The sequence below is a fragment of the Marmota monax genome, unplaced genomic scaffold (genome assembly GCF_021218885.2).
Source record: "Marmota monax isolate L192 unplaced genomic scaffold, Marmota_monax_Labrador192_F-V1.1 WCK01_AAM20220418_F8-fsc00289, whole genome shotgun sequence".
Taxonomy (NCBI): domain Eukaryota; kingdom Metazoa; phylum Chordata; class Mammalia; order Rodentia; family Sciuridae; genus Marmota; species Marmota monax.
In genome coordinates, this window is record NW_026693189.1 from 1422923 (window position 1) to 1432393 (window position 9471).

The 9471-nt window shown below is 35.3% G+C and overlaps 1 pseudogene; it reads right to left on the reverse strand.

Moving 5' to 3' along the window:
• Positions 1-1305: 1305 nt before the first annotated feature.
• Positions 1306-2368, reverse strand: LOC124100500 (la-related protein 1B-like; annotated as a pseudogene).
• Positions 2369-9471: the final 7103 nt, after the last annotated feature.

Here is a 9471-nt window from a genome sequence, read left to right on the forward strand (position 1 = left end):
AACTAGATATTGTGACAGCAGTAATATTAGGGTTACTATTCATTATTGAATGGGTTTCATGTGGGTAGGAGAAAATGATCATGTATACAAGGAAATATAAATATTCCTATTGTTGAACTTGTGAACCTATGCATAAGAGTCCACATGCATGCACATTTTCAATGCACTTCTGAGTACACTGTTACTCATATATTCAATATGTCCTAATTTGTAGGCTGTACGTACATTACATGCATGAGTCTATGCAAATACATATCAGTTTATGTCATGGATAATTTCATGGACAGCATTCAAACTACATATAAAATATTACTTTAGGGCCCATGCTTTCATGTATATACTGGTTTAGTGATGGAGGTCTGATATCTTGAACTTTTATATCAAATTTACGATGAGTGTTGTGGTTCAAAAATTGGTGCCAAACAACATGACAATATATATGTTTATGGTAAGACATGTTCTGACCAAGGGTTCATTGTGAAGAGAGGCAGGATAGTATGCATTTTTTATCATGGAACATACATGGATAAGAAATATAATGAATGTGTAACTAGTTTGTCTGGTCTTACCCATCAGAATGGAAAAGGAAAGTCAAAATTCATAAAGCTGCATATGGTCTAACTATGTTTCTTGTACAGAAGGTTCAGTTTTACCAATAATATCAGAAAATATGGACAATAGTTAGGAGGGTTAGGGTTAATGATTGAATATGTATTTATTCCTATTACAGAACACATAAAAATGTGAATTTTTGAAGAATAATGAAAAACATATCCTTATTTATGTCTTCAATTTCTTACACCTTAATTGTCCTGATTAATAAATCTTACAGTCCATGTGAAACATCTTAACATGTGGGTTATGCAATGTTCACCATGGCAAAGGGCAGACCAAGAGCCAAGGGCCTGGCAAGTTGAGAAATGCTACAGTCTTCTCTTTCTCCACTTTATTGATCTGGACTGAAGTACATGTGATTGAAAACAAAACAGAACCTTGAAATATTTCCACAATGATAAAAATTAGTTTCCCTTGCAAATAAAAGTAGCCATGCCATCTAAGTCCAACTACACAAAAAATGGTAGGCAGCTCCTGGAATGCCAGTAGTAGTCCCCAGCTCTGTCTCAGGTCATGGCACAGGTAGTCATCCCCATTGTCATGCAGCCCTGGGATCAGCAGTGGACATTCTCAGACAGAAGGCAGTCTGGTGGCTTTTTTCTCTACAACATGGTTTGTCCCAGTATATACAATGCATTTCAGTGAACCATCTGCTCTACTGCACATCACCATCAGATGACATCAAGGGCATCAGTAGGTCATCATCCTGACTGTATGTGAGCAAAAGGCTTGTCCTGGCACAAACTCCAGTTAGTCCATCAGCCAAGAGTAATCTCTCTGTGGCACATTTCTGGGAGGAGGGCCTGGGATTGGCCATTTTTCTGGTTCTATCTTTCTCCTCATTTTCTCATCTGCAACTTCTACTTCTTTGCTGTCCTTCAGGGCCTCTAAAATTAAATTAAGGTTTGTGGTGAGAGCCTGAAAATGGTGAAATCCAGAAATCAGGGAAATAGACAAGAAACTTTGCTCATCCATCTTTCTCTAGAGAAAGAAGTCACGTTCCAAGATTTTTATACTGAAGTAATAGTAAATTAGATGATTAATGTACTCTTTAAGCAATGCTTCTTCCACAGGATACACCTGTACACCTGTACTGTCACCATAGTAATACATCATACTGGTGTTAATTTCTGTTTGAAATGGCTGGTCTGTCCTTTCACCATGTTCTCAGTAACCATATGAATAATCAAAGTTTACTGGAGGGTTTCCTCTGCCTCATCCTGTTCCCTGTCCTGGTCCTTTTCCTCGACCCCTGAAAGAACCTCAGATATTACCCTCCTCACTCCTCATACTGAACACTTCATCCTGATCATCTCCTTTTTCTATGTCTCGCCTCCAACTTCGTGTGTCATTTCTCCTGTTATTATGGGAAGAAATATTTGCTTCAGGTTGACACCAAGAGCTGTTCTGGGATCCAGGTCTCTCCTGACTCTCTGGTCTTATATCATCTAAGTGCAGTGGTACCCACTTGTGTTTATTAGCTCTTTCCTTGACTGCTTGACTAAGCCTCATCCTCACTGAAGTTTTCAATAAGACTCTCTAATTTTGTTTTCCGGTGTTCTCTGATCCCACTGTTACTCTTCTTCTTTCTCCTTCTCCTCTTTCCTCTTTCCTCCTCCTTCCTCCCTCCTCTCTCCTCCTCCTCCTCCTCCCCCCTCCCTTGGGTGATGACACTCTAAGACTGCAAGAATATTTTTCCAGTGCTTACTAACTCTCCTGATTTTGGCCAGTTTGCCATATCCCTGAAATCACTGGCCTTGTTGAGTTTCCTTGTCTTGAGTTTTCCTGCTCTTATTATTTTGGGGAACCGAGCTCTGCCTACAGGGTCTCCAGCGCAGTGGCTACGGGGGAGGCCTGGTGGGAAGGCTTTTTGGTCCAGGGGATCTTCTTGGGTAGTGGCAGCTTCTCTTCAGGTCGATCTAGACCCGCTACTTGCTGCAGAAGGGTCCCAGGGCCCCGGTGCCTTGTGCACCAGGTGCAGCACCAGCACCCACACAGGCTCGGCTGCTGGGGCACACTGTGGCCAAGCACCAGCTCTGGCTGTCCCCCACACCCTCGAGATCCTGGAGAGAGCCAGCACAGGTGCTGGGCCACAGCATACTAGATAGGCAGCTCTCTCTGCCTCCCTACCCTCCAATTCCTGCGGGGGCGGCTGCTAGGCCATCCGGCTTGGGCTTGCCTAGGCGGTCAGTGATTCCCTTGCTGCGGCAGCCACCACTGACTGGTCCTCCCTAGATGAGGGGCGGCACCTGGGCATGAGCAGGAACCATCTGCCCATCCTAGCCTCCCATGTGGGGGCGGGGGTGGGGGGTGGCAGGGTGAGGAGGTGGCACGCCGGGGCGGAAGCCTGACTGTAAGTCTTTGCACTGGGATAAGGGCTGGCTCCAGCCTGTACCTCAGCTCCAAGAACCTAGCATTGAAAGCAATGCCAACTACCCTTGCCCAGACGGCCAGCTTGACTCTTGGTCCTGTCACCAGTATACTTTTGCAATGATGCATTTTCTACTTTTAATATTCTTCACAATTTGGAGAAGCTTAGATCCTTCCCAATTATCAAATGGGAGTTTCTTTTTTGCTTCACAGTTCCTTTCTCAAATTTTGTTTTCTTCTCATATTTTTTGATAACCAGCAAAGAAAAATCAGGCTGTCCTCTTAACACTTTCCCTTCAGCGAAAGTTCATCACAAATTCTGCTTTGCATAAAAAAGAATAAAACTCAAGACAAAATTTTATCACTATATAATAAGAGTTACCTTTCCTCGTGTTCTCAATTATATATTTCTCATGTCTCCCTTAGGCCCACTCCTGCTGTATGTTAACACTCATATTTGTACCAATATTCTGTTTATTGTATATATTTATCATCTAAGGCACTAGAGATTTCTAAGTTCTCACCAGATCAGTTTTGGAATTCATGTCTACCAACAGTCTCTTTAATGAAACCTAGACTTTATTATATTATGATTCTCAACATTCTTCCAGCCTTCAACTTCTATCCAATTGTAAAGTCACATTAATAATTTCTGGCCCTTCAGTATCCCTGTATTATTTGCTTTATGGCTGATAACATTGGATGACATTCTTTTCCATATTTTGTCTTCTGTCTGCCCCAAATTTTCTTCTGTCTCTTATAATAACAAGTCTTTTGTTATTGCACTCAGATAATTCTGGGCCATCTCTTTATCTCAAGACCTTTTACTTTGTTAAACATTCAAAGATGATATTTTCCTTAACAGTGTAATGTGCATGGCTTCCAGAATTCGGACATGGAGACATTATATTGAAAGCCACCATTCCATCAATTCCATGTAGAGGACACCTATGTGAGAGGAACTGGTGGTTGCCTGGAGATTGCCTAGAGGTTGTTGAGAGAGTATTCTGACCACCATGAAAACCTGTTTCTAATGGTAAATTTTTGAAAGGCTTATGTGCAATTGTTGTAAACTATAGGAAATATTTCCCAAAGCAATCTCTCTGCCATATTCATTGCATCTTTGTAGAATTGTTCATTTAGCTCATATCAGCATCTCATTTCTTCCAGCCTGCAGCAACAGCTGTCTAACTCCTCCTCCTATTTCCCTATAGTACAGGCATCACACTGTACTCACTGTTATGCTTTCAGCACATTCCAAATTTCTTTCTTTATATAACAAAGACCTAAATGAGAAAAACCATAGATATGTCTTAGCCTTCACTGTTGGAGTTGTAAAAGAACTAACTAAATAAATAAACATAATTTATAACACTTAGATAGTGATTACTATTTACTGAATGAGGCTAAGAACTTCTACATATTAGCAATACTGACTCAACCCTTAAAAATTATCTTCATTTCACACATGAATAAATTGAGGTAGGGTTTAGTGTCTTCTTCAAGTTTGCAAACTCAATAATGGTATGAAAGTAGTGGAGAGGCAAGTTCAAATATCAAAAACATAGTGAGAATGTTTTGAAGAACTAATAATAAAAAAATAGAAAAAAAACATAGTGATAAAATATCAACTTTTACAAATTAGTTGTAAAGTGTCAGAGGATATATATAGATGTATTTGTGGTTTTCTAGCATTAACGTTAGATTAAAATTAACCAATGAGATTATGGGCTTCTTAACAGTCCAGAATGCACCCTCTGTTCAAAAAAATCTGCTTAGAAAATTAGCTAGAGACTAGGTCATTTTTGTCTAGGGTCTCCTCAAATCTCTCTACAGTGAGCTTCTCTCACTATTCTAGACCCAACTGAATAAATGTGGACAGGAGGCCTGAAATATGACCTGATCTCCCCTTATGGGAGCATGTAAAGGGAAGAGCATATTTTCCCACCTCACTCTCTCCCTGAGCTTATAGTCGTCCTTTACTTCTGTTGAAACTTTTCATCACTGCCCTGAACTGAATTCCCCGGTTCTCAGATTAGATTCTTGAAAGTTTTAGTGGCAGGGTATTATTTTTATTTTTTAAAGGAAAAGATGGTTGATAAAATGTGGTTCTGTTTTCAATTCTAAAATTTATATAACATGAAATGTTTTCTGATATTGTTACTCTTATTTATTGGTTTTATTGATCATGATAGTTATAGGATAAATGAATCTTTTATAATTTCTTGTTCACGGCTCTGAACTTCTTAAGGAAAGTTCTGAAATTCATTATTTTTGTTTTAGATTATTTATTTCTCTTACAATGTTATTATGAATAAACATGTTTTTAGGTGGAACACCAAGTCCATTTCTAATGTATTTTATATATTTAATGATTTTGCATATGAATATAAAAATATATTAATTTGGGTCCTAAAAAAAGAAAAATTTTTACTTTGAGGAAAAGAGGAAAGAATTGTATAGCTGAGAGAACTATGTTCCACAGAAGTTTCAGAACAATTCAAACAATGAACTGTTGAACCCAGAATTTGAAGAGTTTTTTAAGACATATCTATGCTATAAATGGCTGTTATTCAATACATACTTATTGAATGAATGGCTAGCAAATAATAAGTTACTTTTGAAACAATAATGACTCCCTACTTGGAATGCCTTTCCCTGAGCTTCCATACTTATCCCTCAGATCTCATCTTGAATGTCACCTTATCTGGAAAATCTTCCTGGCATTATACTCCTGAATGCAACTGGCACAGAGACAAAAAAAGTGCTGTGTTCCTTTGTCTACCATAGAGGAATGGCCTCTGTTTCTACCTCTATTATATAACCGCAACCCTCTATAATTAGCTCTATACAAAATTTAGCATCATTTCACCTAAGTAAGGTCTCATGCAATTCTATCTCTTAGTAGATACTTTTGAATTCACATTAACATTTGATTTATATTGTTAAGATCAACATACTAATTCTGCTATATTTAATTTCCTACAGGTTTAGAAAATACTTTTGTGGATTTAAAAGTTCTGTGCTGAAATGATTTATTTATTTTCAACTTTATGGGATGCTTTCATGCAAGTAATTTGCCCTTATGTTCCTGGCCACAGTTCTCTTTCCCACTCTTAATATAGCAACTGCCACTAGCTGTTTCCCCAAATCTAGAAGATGTCATAAATTTTTTTCCAAGTTAAAATATATGGAAATTGAAAGTTAATGTTATATAGGGAAAAGTAAAAGTTATTATAAGAGTAAAAATTTTCTTTAGATGTGGGGTTTCTATTAAAAACCTGTGCTAATAACTGTGCAGATAGACAAATAATTTCATTTTTCCATTTCTATAAAAGAAGCTGAGCTGGAATGAGATGAACATCATTACCCCAAGTACATGTATGAAAAAGACATGAATGGTGTGAATATGCTTTCTATGCAAGCAGAGAGATGAAAAATTGTGCTCTACATATGTCATATGAATTGTAATGCATTCTGTTGTCATGTATAACAAATTAGAATAATTTTTTTAGAGAGAGAGAGATAATTTTTTTAATATTTATTTTTTAGTTTTTCGGCAGACACAACATCTTTGTTTGTATGTGGTGTTGAGGATCGAACCCAGACCGCATACATACCAGGTGAGCATGCTTCTGCTTGAGCCACATCCCCAGCCCTAGAATTTTTTTTTTTTTTAAAAGAAGCTGAAGAGATTTGGATATACTTTCACCATTAAGATCATTTGAAGCAAATTTTATTAGTTTTATATTTACTTGTTATTCAAATAAAAATATTAATCAGAATAATTTTTAATTCATCAATACTGTTATTGGAACTCAAAATTGATAGAGGTTTAGTGGCTTAAAAAATTAGTCCTGAAGTTAGTGCCATGATACTCGTTTTCTTGGAGGGAGTTTTCTATAGTGTTTCAGTGGCTTCTAGGCTAGCATATTTATTGATATATCCAGATAAGTCCTAGATAATGTATTTACCTAAAAACACTAGCCTATCTATGAATTTACATTAATACATATATCAATGTATATCTATGTGTATATTCTGAAATTATTAATACAATCTTATAAAGCATTATTTAATGTAGCTTTAAAAGATAGTCTTCTAGGGGTGGGGTTGTAGTTCAGTGGTAGAGCACTTGCATAGTGCATGTGAGGCACCAAGTTCAATCTTCAGCATCACATATAAATACATAAATAAATAAATAAATAAATAGAAGGTATAAAAAGATAGTATTTTATAAAGAAATATAATTTAAGACTGCATTCTCTTCATCTGTTTACTTTTCACACAAAATTGTGCATTTTCATTTTTACTTAATTATTTTAAGCAAAATTCCCTTCCACTTGAATAAAAAGTGCTACTTATTATTTTATGTAAGCAAAACTATAAAGCTTACCCAATATTCAAAATCAAAGTTAGATTCTTATTATGATCTAGAAGTCTGACTACACATGGATTTTAAATTACTAAGAATTACATGTGTATATTATATATGTACATAAAACTTACAGTATGTAACCTATTTAAGGTCAGCTTGTCCTTATCATATAAGGTCTTTTTTTTTCTTACTTGGGAATTAAAATGAAATAAAGAAAAGACAATATTGTTAAGGTCATACTAATCTATAATAAATTAACTTTTACTGTGCCACATATTAACTTCTACTCCAAAACTTATCATTTTTCATTTAATACCTTCAGGTAAATGAGTTTGGGAGACAAATGATAGCCACCTAGGAAAACATCACTCTTGAATGTCCAAATGTAGCGTAAAGAAAAGGTACATTAGTTGGAGCTTACAGTAATCTCATAAAATCTTTATAGGTATTGGCTTAGTCATAATTTGGAGAAGAACCTTGTATTGTCCTCAGCTTTTAAGAACCATAAGAGATGTTAAAATGTTTTGAAAAACTTCGATGGATGACCATTTGTTTAAACTCCAACAGTGGTTCACTGTTTGTATTATTTCTTTCTTGTGGTAACATTACAAAAATAAGTGTAAGCTTTTTAACTATAGGTTTTCATAGCAATTAAACACTCCTTCCATAATTGCATTTATTATATTTATTAAATTGCATTTTAGAGTTATCAGAAGAGTTATATTTTGGACATTTTAGTTAAACTTAAGATACCTTACCTCACATTTAGATGGTGGTAGTCTGTGTGAAATTAAAGCTGTTATTATTTTAAAGAATTTTCAAAATGAACTCTACTTTGTAAATAACAAGACTATTGTACATAATGTGCTATAAAATTGTATTTTGTTGAGATGCATTGAATTAGGGTCTATGCAAAAGCTTGTGTACTAACAAATAAATATACACTTAGAATGTTTTCATGTTGTCTTAGAATTTGTAATCTTGATCAATGTCCTTATAAGATCTTAATATGAAATATTTTCTTAATCTTTGCAATACCCAGGAATTATGTTTATGTGTTGGCTTTCAATTATTTTTTATCCTCAATTTAAATTCCATGTGACCTGTAGCAATTTAACTCATCTTAACATGCTTTATTCATTAATCAAATATCTAATTAGGAATTAATACAATTTAGTTTTCTGCCCTTGTTATCTCTATTAGCTTTACACATAAATGGTCCTTTTCTATTGTATATAAACAAAGTATAAAAAACCTCACATTAATGGAGATTATTAATTTTTTAAACAAAATTGGGACTTCCTATATGTTCTGGAATTCTGTTTATTCAGTAGTGTAAAAATCCTAAAATCCTATTGGGGTGAATCTCTTTAAATAACAAAACTGTTAGACTTCACCTATTTACTAATCAAACAAGTTTAGTAGAATTACTTCTAAAAGGAAAAATACCAACTTCCAACATTGTTACGTATTTCTTTACCTGGAGAAATCAGGTTGAAATATTTATAAGATTGATTTTAGGTCCTGGCATTTCCACACTGAAATAGCAAGGTTGGCAATTATATGGCATTAGCTAATATTATCATATAACATCCTTGGACTTCTGGGCAAGACGTCAGGTTAGTTTTTGAACTCATGTTGTAGAACAAGTTTTTAGTCTGGTAAGCTCTTTAATTGATTTATGTCATAAATTAAAAAAAACACTGTTTCTTCAAGTAAAACAGCTAGGGTATTTTTTTAATTAGTCACAGAGTTTTTTAACATAGGAACAAGAAATTATGTTGCTGTCAGTTATTAGCTCACTTCCTTTTTATCTTTTCCTTGCCTAATCTGGAAGGTACAGCAGTGTTGTGATGAAACATAATGTTATTTGTTTTTTACACCACTGTACAATATTCACACCAAACTTGATACGTTTTTGAAGGTAGTTTCTCAAAATCTGTGCTGGTTTTCTATTTCAGTAGCTGAATCCTCTAATAGGATTGAAATATTGAGTTCTCCTGAAATCCTGGTTTGGCCACTTCAGCATACACTTACACTTCACTTGTAAGGCAGAAGCAAAGAGAGCTTAAATAAAATACAAGAACATATTCCATCCACCAACCAAA